Genomic DNA, 12,230 nt, shown 5'->3' on the forward strand with positions numbered 1-12,230 from the left:
TTTGCTGTCGCATTTTATTTGTAGTGTGAACAAGCAGACAAAAAAAATCGGATTTGATCAAAAAATTGGAATTGAGCATTAAGACCTGCAATGTGAACGTAGCCTTAGTATGTTTTCCTTGTTGTGGCAAAGGTTTTAGTTTCCTAGTGTTGTCATTTTGTACTTTAGTTTAATAAAAAAAAACATCTATTAGTTCATTGTCTGTGTTCTGAGTCCTGCGTTTGGGTCCTACCTTTGTCAGCCACGCAACACCTAAGACATGTAAGGCTGTTTGCAAACAATTTGAAGTTCATGATTCTGCAACAAAAAACTTTATGCACAAGTGGAAAACATTCAAGACAGCCGCCAATTTGACCAGGAGGGGACATTCCCAAAAAATCCCGCCGAGGGCTACTTCTCAGAATCTACAGGCCTCAGTTAGCATGTTAACTGTTAAAGTTCATGACAGTAAAAGTAGAGAAAGACTCTACAGGTATGGCTTGTTTGAAAGGGTTACCAGGAGAAACTCTCTGTTCAGCACAGTTTCATCTGAACAAACCAGAAGAATTTCTGAAACAACATCCTTTGGACAGACAAGACCAGTGGAAGTGGAAATGTTTGGCGATAACACACAGCATCACATTTATCAAAAAGCAAACATGGCATATCAGCACAAGCGCCTCATACAAGCTCAGCATGGGGATGAAAGGGTGATGATTTGGAGTCACAGAACCTGGGCACTTTTCAGCCACTGAGCTGACCGTGAATTCGTCTGTATATCAAAGTCTTCTACAGTCAAATGTGAGAGTATCTGTCTGACAGATAAAATCTGTCCCCAAACTGGGTCATGCAGGACAATGATCCCAAGCCCAGCTGCACATCTCCAACAGAATGGCTGAAAAAGAACAGAATCAGGCTGTTGCAATGGCCCAGTCAAAGTCCAGACCTCAACCTGATTGGCTGTGCGCAAACAAATACCCGAAAACCTGAATGAACTAAGATATAGAATATAAAGAATAGCAAGCCAAAATTCCTCCACAACAATATGAAAGGCCAATAAATACAGAAAACTATTTTTTCATATTATTGCTGCAAAAACCAGCTCTCCAGGCTCCTGAATCATGGGCTGCACTTAGCTATTCAAACTCTGCTTCTTTATTATAGGTTTAGTTTTAATAAAATAAAACACGATGTGTAATATTTTACATATTTTAGTTCATCTGAGGTTTTTGTAATTAATTTTCTGACTTGATAAGTATTAGGTAATTCTATGTGGATGTTCTCCCTGTGTCTGTGTTCTCTCCAGGTACTCCAGCTTCCTCCTACAATCTAAAGACATGCAGTTAGTGGGGTCAGGTTAATTGGTGATTTTAAATTGGTTGGCGGTCTGTCTCTCTGTTTAGCCCTGCGACAGATTGGTGACGTGTCCTGGATGTAGCCCACCTTTCGCCCTATGCCAACTGGGAAAAGCTCCAGCCTCCCCACGGCCCCAAATTACGTAAGTGGAAGCTGAAGGAAGAACGGATGTTCATCCTGATATGTAAAACCTCAGAAATGACAGAGGGCGTTATTGCTGTTGTTTTTTTACAGTGACTGCATAAACTTTGGTTTGGTAAAACTGTGACACCCTTACTGCTCACACAACACTGCCTTTATATTTTTCTCAGCGTAGGCATGTAATCAGCTAAGTTAAGCTTTGTGCAACTTACAGTAGATTCACTGTTGTTATCATTTTCATTTAAGAGGCTATAAACCTGCCCGCACAAAGGAGAAAACATATGGTAGAAGTTTATGGGCTAACCTCATTCTTAGCATGAGGTTAAAGAAAAAAAAAATAACACTCCTACTACTACCACCCTGTGCACTCCTCATTTCTGGCATTAATTTAAATACAATAAAAACATTGCAACATGGAAAGGAGTTGCTTTGCTTTGCTCTGTTCCAGAAACAGCATCCAAAACACACCACGAAAGAACACAACTTAGCAGCAATAAAGCAGATCATTATGCTCAAGACAAAGCATTTTAAGCTAATGTAGGTTTACTCATGCAAGAATTTCAAGTGATTTCCTTAATTCTTCTCCCATAGGCTGCCTATTAGACGTAACCTTTGTTTCCACTTTCTGAACTGAGCAGTTTCTGTCATATTTCATGTCTGCTTCCAGGACAAACCGACTGGGTATGCATTAGAAATTAGTGAGGGTTATCTCTGCTTGTACAACTACGAGTACCCTTGCAAAAACCCAGAAACTATTCTAATAATCGCAAAACCACAGTTTTCAGAGAGAGTTATTTAAACTCGCCTTTAACTGCACAGGGAGGTCCTCAAATGTGGTCTTTATGGGGGAAAGTGTTCAGACTAAAGATGATGGATTCAGCATATTTATGTTGTTGTTTCGCCTGGTTACATCATTTAATTGCCTCAATTAAAAATTTATGAAACTAAAATAAAAATAAAGTCATCCTCATAATAGTAAACTTAAAAAAAATCTCTCATCCAGCTGTTAACCCAGTTAAAAAAAATTACAGGGTTATTTTTGAAGTAACACCTGGACTGGGAAGTCCAGCTGGACGAGGTTTTGTCTTTCCAAAGCAAACTCGGATTTGATTTTCCGGCTCATTCTGAAGCCCTGATGTGGCCCCGGGTGCAGAAACCAGCAGGGAGCTCAAACACCAGTGTCAGCAAGCCAGTGCTGTAAAAACAACATGTCAACAGCAGTTAATACATACACGTTAAAGATGGCCACAACTTCATGTGACAGGCGTGACTAACCAATCAGCACTTAGGAGGGAATAAAAACGAGCCAATCAGAGTCCCTGTGAGGCCACAATAAGATCGTGGACTCATTCTGCCATGTGATGAAGCTGATGAGATGATGAAGCTGATGACATGACAGAGAAAACATGACAGGACGAACTGGCACACAGGCATCGTGCCCTGAAAATGGTGATTGTTTGTTATATGCGAGCTCCACTTACTCCAACAGTAACCTGCTTAAGGCAAAGCAAAGCAAAAATGTTATATTTTCAACGGGAGTAAGGAATCCTGCAGGTGTAATTAGCTACTTAACAAAATGTTTGGTAGGATACTGAAGCCAGACAATAATTCCCTGTTTAATAATACATCTGTTTCCAAATAACCACTTAAATCTGTCTGCAGTATATGAAAATAGTGCATCTTTGCCACTTCTCATATCTACTCCACCTACCATAAGAGTTACAAAGCAGAAGTAAGTTTACTTAAGTACACGTTAATCCATCCAAAAGTTGTGATATTTACTCAAAACACAAGAATGTGCTTCTCATGGCCCCCTGTGACCAAAGCTCTTTGTTTGTTTGGTATACTTTTCAATTTCGTGTAGTTATACAGAATTAGTCCAGATAAAGGATAAGCACTGATGGGAAAATAGGTTTATTTTGCAGAATAATAAAGTTACCATTGTTTAGCAAAGTATAAACCACTTTATTGAGCAATATAATGAACAAAGGTGCAGAAAAGCCAAAATGTAACGTCATCAAAGGAGGACACAGGGGCTCAGGGGGACCAGCACAGGCTCAGAGTGCAAGCTACCAGTTAGCCTTAAAAAGCTGAATGACTTAAAAACAATTCATTTATACAGTTTTTTAATGAAACAAATTCTGAAGATGCCAGTTTTCATTTTATCCTGAAGCCTATCCCAGCTAGTAAAGAGAAGGTTCAGCTTGGACAGGCTTAGCAGCACACAGAGAAGCAACCACCAACTCTCCACACCTACAGCCAGTTTTGATTAAACAGTTAACCATAACAAGCACATCTTTAAACTTTGAGAGGAAACTAAAGCATACAGAGGCAGAATGTACAAAATGCACACTGAGAGGACCCAGTCAACCAGGAGGTTAGACCCGAGAACCCGAGGCGGCGGTGCTGAACACTGAACCACTGCGCTGTAAAAGTTTAGGGAACCAATCACAATTTGTTTACAAATCAATTGATCAGTCGACCTGGACACTACAGCAATAACATATTTGATGCCAATTTATTCTAAAGCTGTCACCCAAAAGGTATGTGTCTACATTTCAAGCTGGAGGATTACCAGTGTCAGTGAAGTGTATTTAAAGATCAGGACCAAATTCAATGGCGATCAATATAGTGATCGTTCAACAGACCCACAGCGCCAACCACAGAGACCTGCCACCGTCTGCAAGGCATAAAAAGGTGAAAAGAGAGATAATTTTGGATTAACAATCCAAAACACTGAATTAAAAACATTTCCCAGAACTCTTAGCGTCATTTTGTGTGATCGTTAACTACCTGGTAAATGATCTGTCCAACCTTGTGATCCAGTTTCAATGATGTAACTGTGATCATCATCCTCCTCCTTTAGCCGAGGACAACACTTTCTATTTTCAGAGTAACAAGCAGCATGTCATGACCAGTACGCTGACCTTCAAGTGCAAAATTGAAGGAGGTCAAAGAAGCAGAAACAGCATTTTTCTCATGATTCCTCTTCAAAATTCCCCATCTTCTTTTTTCCAGTTACAGTTACAGTTTGGAGCTATATGTAACTTTTTAAATTTTTTAATATACATTGTATATAATATTACATACAGTATCACAACGTTGCTACAAAGTTAAGGCTAACTGGCTAACCACCTCTATGCTGTCCATTACTCTCATAGTTTCCCAGTTTTCCCACAGTTGAAGACCACCTCCTAGTTCCCTGTTTCACAGATAGTCCACAAATTTGCACGACCCTCAAACTATGACATGAAGAATTGATTATGCATCAATTCGGTTTTTTATGTGTGTCCCAGTAGAGCAAGCCAACTGGTGCTTTGCAGCTGATTCAGATGGAGCTCAAGGATTCTGGCCGCCAGCCTGGTCGAGTGCAGTCAACTGGCATCCTTATTAGCCTCCATACAAATTCAGGCTGAAAAGAACGATTTTCCACTGAGTAAATAAAACACCAAACACAAGTTAGCAGGATAGTAAAAACTTCTAAGCTTCTAAAGTCGAGCACATCGAGTAGGAAGAAGCAGTGAAGTGCGAGAGGCCGGCACCTCGGCTGCAGCAGACTAGGGTTACACAGAGTCCGAGTCACAACCTCCTAACAAGCTATCTGGACATGATCAGAGACGGATCACGTTACCTGATAATGTTACAGCCGCATGAGAAGCTCTGTGTGGTTCAGGTAAATGTCATCCTGAAGGAGACACGCAGACAGTCTGACACACAAACTCATTTAATTTCAGCTTACTCAACCTTAATGTAAAGCTTTATGGACACTCAACATGACTGCTTCCTGGGCAGACACAGCGCAACACGTCCAGTTTTCCATTTTGATTTGAAGAGGAAAATTACAGGATTATCTTCCTTCACACTCAAGCTTCAGTTACATCAAAAGAGCAAGTAATTGGGCCAAATATTTGCAACCCATTCTTGTGTGTTTATAAATTTGTCTTTATTACTTTATTACTTGTTGAAGTCCCAAGTGAAACAAAAAAAGTGAAGCTTAAACAACACTAGTGGTCAAATTCCTGGAATAAAACAACTGAGCACAGAGCTCAGCCGCTGCAGTGAACACAGCGGGCGTCTGCGATTCTTGCATCAGAGGATAGAGCAGAGGCAAATACTACACTGAAATGTAATCCAGTACAAATATTGACATTGGCCAAGTCTTCAGGAGTGAATATTGGTACTGGACTTAGTTAAACTAGGATGAGGATTATATCCTCACAGCACAGAAGCAGAAATGAAAACAAAAGCCAAATTCATGGAGTAACTGAAACACAGCATAGCAGCGCAGCTAAAAGGCTAAAATGTCATAAATGTCATAATATGGTAAAATATTTGATATCATTGCTTTTATTATTAATAATTATTTAAAAATCGGGATAAAGAGGGCAACATTTTTATTTATAGACATTTTAACATTTTACTGTCCTTACAAAGTCACTGCTGGCAGACATAGGGCTGGGTAATAAGGGCACAAACATTGTCTCGACATTATAAGGCTGATACACAACACATATCTCTGCATTTTCCACACATCACACACTTGTTTTTTATAGACCAAATTCTGAAGGATCAGAAGAAAATACATAAAAATAACCGTCTATGTGGTACAAGTACAAGGATCACACATTATTGTCATTACACATGTATAAATACAGGGTAATGAAATACAGTTTGCATCTAATTAGAAGTGCAAAGAGCAATAAGTGCAATAAGAGCAGATTATATACAAAAAAGGGTAGTATAAAAGGTGGGAATAGTTATGTACAGATTATGTACAAATAAGTGAAGTATATAGATGTTTATATTGCTATACAAAGAGCAAATATACAGATGTACTACGGAGAGATGTACCAATGTATACATATGTACACAGATGAACTGTATAGCAGTCCATCTGTGTACATAGCGGAGGACATAAAGCCACATACTGCTGTGGACACTCCCAGCAAATGTCAGTCACTCAAAGGAATCACTGTAGGTTTAGGTATACGCTGTATTCTGACCATTTTCACTGTTCACGAGGAGATGAAGCAATAACGTGCTGCAAGATTCAAAGACCAAACAGTTTTTGCATTTTTTTAAATGTTTTATCCAAAACATTAAAAAAAAAGAATAATAAACCAAGTTCTAGATAAATTAGTTTGAATCACAGCATTATTGCTATTAAATTATTATTTCTATTAAAATCTTGAGCCACTATAAGTTTCTTAGGGAGGTCTGTGAAAATCTGATATCAACACAGCTCTACTTTCTTCAACTCAAAGATGTAAACAGAAAAGAAAAGAAGACTTATTTAATATAAAATATAAAAATATCCATGCACCAATAGTGCAAATGTTGCTCTGAATACCTTTTCTTTATACTAATATATATTAATAATCAAGACTATAGGACTCTATGCAGTGAACACACCACTAGTGCTTCATTGGAATTTAGTAGGTAAATAGCAGTCAGGTGCTGCCAATCAAGCATCTGATTAACTGATTATCTATAAAAGCAGGATTTCTGGCAGCTTGCTGGTCTGCAGCATTCAAGTGCGCGTGAACACTATGCCACAATCTACCCAGGAGTTGGCATCTCATTAAATGAATCACTTTATTACGTAACTCCTGCTGTCAAAGTGTCCTTAAACTCACCACTCTTTACCTTAAATGTGCACCTCCCCTCTCCTTACTTCCCGATTTATTGCCCTGTAAAGCTCTTCTTCACCTCCTCTCTGCTCTCTTCATCAGCTGCTTTGTTTGATATCATTTCTGACAAGTCTAACTGTGAGATTCGATCACTGACTCGCTCGCATGCCCAGACCCATGCATGTGCATGAGTGTTTCAATGCCATAAAAAACCGAGCAGCTTCAGTACAAAACACTTGAATGTATTACCCCTTAAAAAAACAAATGTTTACTCCCATTAATCCAGAAAAGTGGACAAAATTGCTCAAGTGCAGTGCCATCTAACAGTCTCAGAACAACTCAACAAGATTTACCTACCAAAATCAAATCATATAAGCTTTTATCTTCAATGGCTTTTCTTGATATCCACTTAAATAACACTGTAAATCAATACGTATGAATATAAGTTTACTGTAATGTTCATTTAACAAACAGCTTTTATTTTTCTACATTTGCACTTGCCTATTAGCCTTCTGTCTTTCCTTTCCCTGCCTCTAGGAAGGCAGGTGAGACAGCACAAAGAGCCACCAGAGCCGGTATGGTTTGCCCCCTCATATGGGGCTATTATTTTTAAACATGTTTGACTTTTTTACTTGCTTTTAAATCTTATTGTGTTTATCATCTACCCTTCTTCAAAGGGTAAATGATAAACCCTCGATGCAAACGTTAGCTGCTTTAACCCCCTCAAACAACCCCCCACCTTTTTTTCTTAATCAGATCAAGTTGCATAATGAGCATAAAAATGATATTTCAGGCTGTCATACAAAAGCTAATGGGGGAGTTTTACAGTAACAAAGCAGGACTCAAATAACCACTCTTGTCTTGAAAACAAAGTTATGCAGAAGAGCATCTCTGAATGCACAAAAACTTGAACCTTGAAGCAGATGGGCAAAGAAGGAGCAGAAGACCACACCAGGTGCCCCTCCTGTCAGCTAGGATCAAAAACCTGAGACTGCAGTTCCCACAGGATCATGAAAACAACAGAAGACTGGAAATATGTTGCCTGGTCCAATGAGTTTCAGTTTGTGCCGCAACATTCAGATGGAAGGGTCAGAATTTGGCATGAACAACATGAAAGCTTCGATACATCCTGCTGTCAGCCGAGCATTGTTTAAACACCCAGCCTATTTCATTATTCTCAGTGGCCATGACCACGGTGTCTCCATTTTTTGTAACTGTGTGATGCTATCATGCCAGTATGGACCCAAATCTTGCACCTTGATCAATTAAGCCAGTTCTAAAGGAAAAAGAGGGGTGAGAGTTGTTATTAGAAAGGTGTGCCTAATAAAGTGTCAAGTGTGAGTGAGTCATTAGTTTTACCTCCTTTCTAGAGCAGCCTCCAGTATCCACACACCGCAGGCTGCACACTTATTGCACTCGAGTAGGGGGATTAAAGATGTGCTGAAGTTCCATAACACTTTGACATGATACATTTGCATATTTTTACACATTACCGAGCACTTCCACCAACACAGTACTCCCTTTTATCAAATGTTAAACCTTTAACTCATCCCTTGCACACTGCGTTGCTGCAGCGAGGATTTGAGAAGGAGCAAAATAGCGGCTGAAAAACCAAAGAAAAACCTAATCCTTTCGTTTACCTTCTTTCTGCTCTGCTTATTCCTCCTGGAATCCGCAAATTTCTTACTACTTTATTTTCTCTTAAATGGGACAACACAGCATGAGCAGCATCTAGCCTCTGCTGTTCTCTAACACCTCTTCACATTCCTCGACAAAGAAAGCCAAAGATCGCCTCGGACAAGCCAGAGTTTCTCCTCTTTCTCTCTCTGACACTTTTCTTTCACTCCTTCACTTCAGCAAGATTAACAGCCTGACTTTGTCTTTTCAGGTTTCTACGCTTTTCCTCTTTTTGCTATTTCGCTTTCATTCCTCTCACCCATATCTCTCCTCTTCTCCTTTGTCTCTCCCTCTAAGCAGCAGTGGAACTACACCATAGCCGTGGACGGCAGCGGCTGTAAAGATGACAGAGCAATCATCTGAACATGGCCACTCTGGGACTTAGACGAGCAGCTTTGATCACAGAAATGAGTGCCATCATCTGCTTGACCCAGTGTGTGTGCACCCTGCGTAAACCTATCACGACAAGCCGATGAGCGCTATTGTCAAAAATAAACTGTTGCAACAATAAATGTTCCCAATTTAGGGCTTTTATCAACTGCCACTTCAGCCGAGCTCCTGTGTGCATTTCTTCTGTTTCCGTGTGCTAATGCCACCCAAGTGCCAACCTCAGCAGCGTTAATCAGTTCACTGTCGTCAGCGGCAATGATGCCTTTCAACTCCGTCTCTTTTTAAAATGAGATTTGCAACAGAAAGGAGGCACCGGCCTGATGTATTCACTGGCAGGAGGCTCCTTCAGCTCTCTCATGTCTCTGATGTTTATGCGTGCATGTGTGTGTGTGTGTGTGTGTGTGTGTGTGTGTGTGTGTGTGTGTGTGTACTCTGTCTAGATGGAACAGATGCTTCAGCGAAGGGGGGCCACACATCAACCTTGATATTCTGCTGTTAGCATATCAGCGTCCCCCCTCTTTCACCCGCCCCCTTTCCATTTTACTCACGCTGTCAGAAATTGATGATCTGCAATTACACAGCATGTGTCGGTGCAACTAAACATCATTTAATAGCTCCGAGCTGACAGTACATGACTGAGCAAGCAAGCGGAGAAACACCCGTGTCACAGTGAAACTACCATGTTGTCTCCAACAGACCATGTTGCATTTTGTTGTTATGTAGAAAAATATATATAATGGGATATACAATGTAGGGAAAATTAAGGGTGACGGGGATGATTTTGGAATTTCTGGCTTGTGTAAACTTTCTTGTTGTAAATTCTAAGAAAAGCTTCGGCCCACTATGTGATATTCTGTAAAGATGAAGAGGTTTAGCATCTATTTGAGCTGGAATTAAGAGCAGATCATACTCCAAGAAAGCACACCAAACCCTTTTTGTGTAAAAAGACACAAAGCACCATTTTCGTAACATCTCCCTGTTGGGACCGAACATTTGACTACTTATTTCAGCTTTGCTAGAAACTTACAGCATGTTGCACAGTTTGTGTCATACTTGTCCTTTACTTTGACATAATTTTGCTTTTTTTTCTATCACATTTCTGTCCACAGTCATTACGGTATAAAACTGCCTCACTTTCACAGGAAATCACTTACTAGTGGAAATAGCTGAGTACTGTCATGGTACTGTTACGGCCCTCAGTGGGCGAGGTGAGGGTTTTTAAAGTACCCACCTCTGTTAGGTGTGTCATGCATTTGTGCCATGTAGTGACTCAGAATACAGACTTCATTACTACATTCTGTAGAAGATCTGAGTGACTGGGTGTCGGAGGTCACTGATCTGCAAAATGCAAAGTTCGTCTCTACTGCGAAGTTAGTAAGGTGAAAGGACCAATCAAAAATACCTATGTAATACCTTTTTACGGCAGCAGCAACAGCAGCATGTTACCTTTATGCGTATGCTAAGTTCCTCAGCCTATGCTTTTCTGTTTGAAGCTAGCCCCGCCCACCCGTGTATGCCACAACAGCTTGCACATTTATTTTTCATTATTTGGTTTCAGAGCTCCGCCTTAGAAAAAGAAGTTGTCATTTTGCATGTACAAGGAAGAAAACAAACCATGTATACTTATACTGTCCCATTCAACCTTATGTCCCAATTACTCTTAATAGAAAGGCTGATATGCTCACAGCACAACCCCAGCAGGATTATCAGTGAAGCATTTTTAAGACTTAATACAATATTTGAAATACAGGCTGTGCTGAAGTCTCTCCTGACATAACTGAGTGCCACCATAAGCACTATCTGCGAACCTCGGACCACAAATTCACTTTTAAGTAAAAGAAGACAAAAACATTAGCCGCACTTTAACTTGCACATATTGAACGCTAATTACTCAGGAATGAGACAACTTGTCAAATATTTGGTGCTTTTTTTTGTTGCAGCAAAACAACAACTTGTAAAATGTAATTACCGAAATGAAAAAGCTATTTTCACAGAAAAATAAGTTGGAGTTTAAATGTATTAGAGATGCGGGGAAACTACTACATTAAAGTCATGTTACTCACGTTGTGCGACCCTCTGACGCGCAGTCCAAACAAATCCTTTAACTGCGTTTCTGGGAGACGCTTGAAGATAAAGTGAGAGGGCACAAACGCGCCATTACGCGTACATACAGCAGTCGTGCGCGCAAGGTGCCCTGACCTGTGTTAACTGTCTGTCTGTCTGTACCCTGCGCTGCACTGTAGCGCCAGCTCCCTCAGCTCTATCACCTGCCATGTGATACGCACGATGCCTTTACGAGCTCCTCGGAACTCCTGAAACTCCATATTTCTCTCTCTTTTAGATCTACAGTGAACATTATGATATGTTTCGCAGTGCGCTCATAGTTGAGAATGAAAAGGAACCATCTAATTGTAGTACTTGTATCTTTTCTTCTTGGATCCAACAAATACCAATGATGATTGTAATACTGTGCAGTACTAGTCAAAGTTGCTGTTGTGTTTTATTCAACTGATAAGCCAAAGATTTTAACGTCTTAAATTAGCCTCATTATCCTACAAGTGATGTCTCCGATATTCATGAACGCAGCGAGGCATCGATCTGTGGTAATCCGGATAACGATTTGGTTTTAAGACTCCAAACTCAAACGTTTGTCCAAAAGGTTCTTCACATTGCCTGAACCTGAAATATGTGTTCTGCATGTCAGGGAAAAGAGGGGGAGTGATACCACTACTAATAATAATAGCAATAATAAGAAGAAGAATAGTAATAATAGTAATAGTAATAATACGAGATTTCAAGATTCATAGAGTCATACAAGTACAACACACAGGGAAATGCTTCCTGAACTGCTCCTTGACTGTGCAAAATATTATAAACAATAAGTAAATTTAAATTAAAAATCGGAAATTTGAAATAAAATAATAATATTATTGAATAATAATAATAATAATAATAATAATAATAATAATAATAATAATAATATTAATAACAATTAATTTATCTTTAAGAGGTTGAGACAGTAACATCCGAAATCGCGAACAGCTAAAAACAACCAAA

General features: G+C 39.7%; 1 protein-coding gene across 9 annotated transcripts in view; it reads right to left on the minus strand.

Moving 5' to 3' along the window:
* ppfibp2b (PPFIA binding protein 2b) overlaps positions 1-11,428 on the minus strand; it is a 95,105-nt gene extending 83,677 nt beyond the window's left edge. For all 9 annotated transcript variants that reach the window (XM_013912417.1, XM_013912415.1, XM_013912412.1 and 6 more), the window contains exon 1: positions 11,237-11,428. The gene's annotated coding sequence lies outside the window, so the exon portion shown is untranslated. The remainder of the gene's footprint in view (positions 1-11,236) is intronic.
* Between the last annotated feature and the right edge of the window lie 802 nt (positions 11,429-12,230).

The sequence above is a fragment of the Pundamilia nyererei genome, unplaced genomic scaffold (assembly GCF_000239375.1).
Source record: "Pundamilia nyererei isolate P.nyererei 1_Seehausen unplaced genomic scaffold, PunNye1.0 scaffold00089, whole genome shotgun sequence".
NCBI lineage: Eukaryota > Metazoa > Chordata > Actinopteri > Cichliformes > Cichlidae > Pundamilia > Pundamilia nyererei.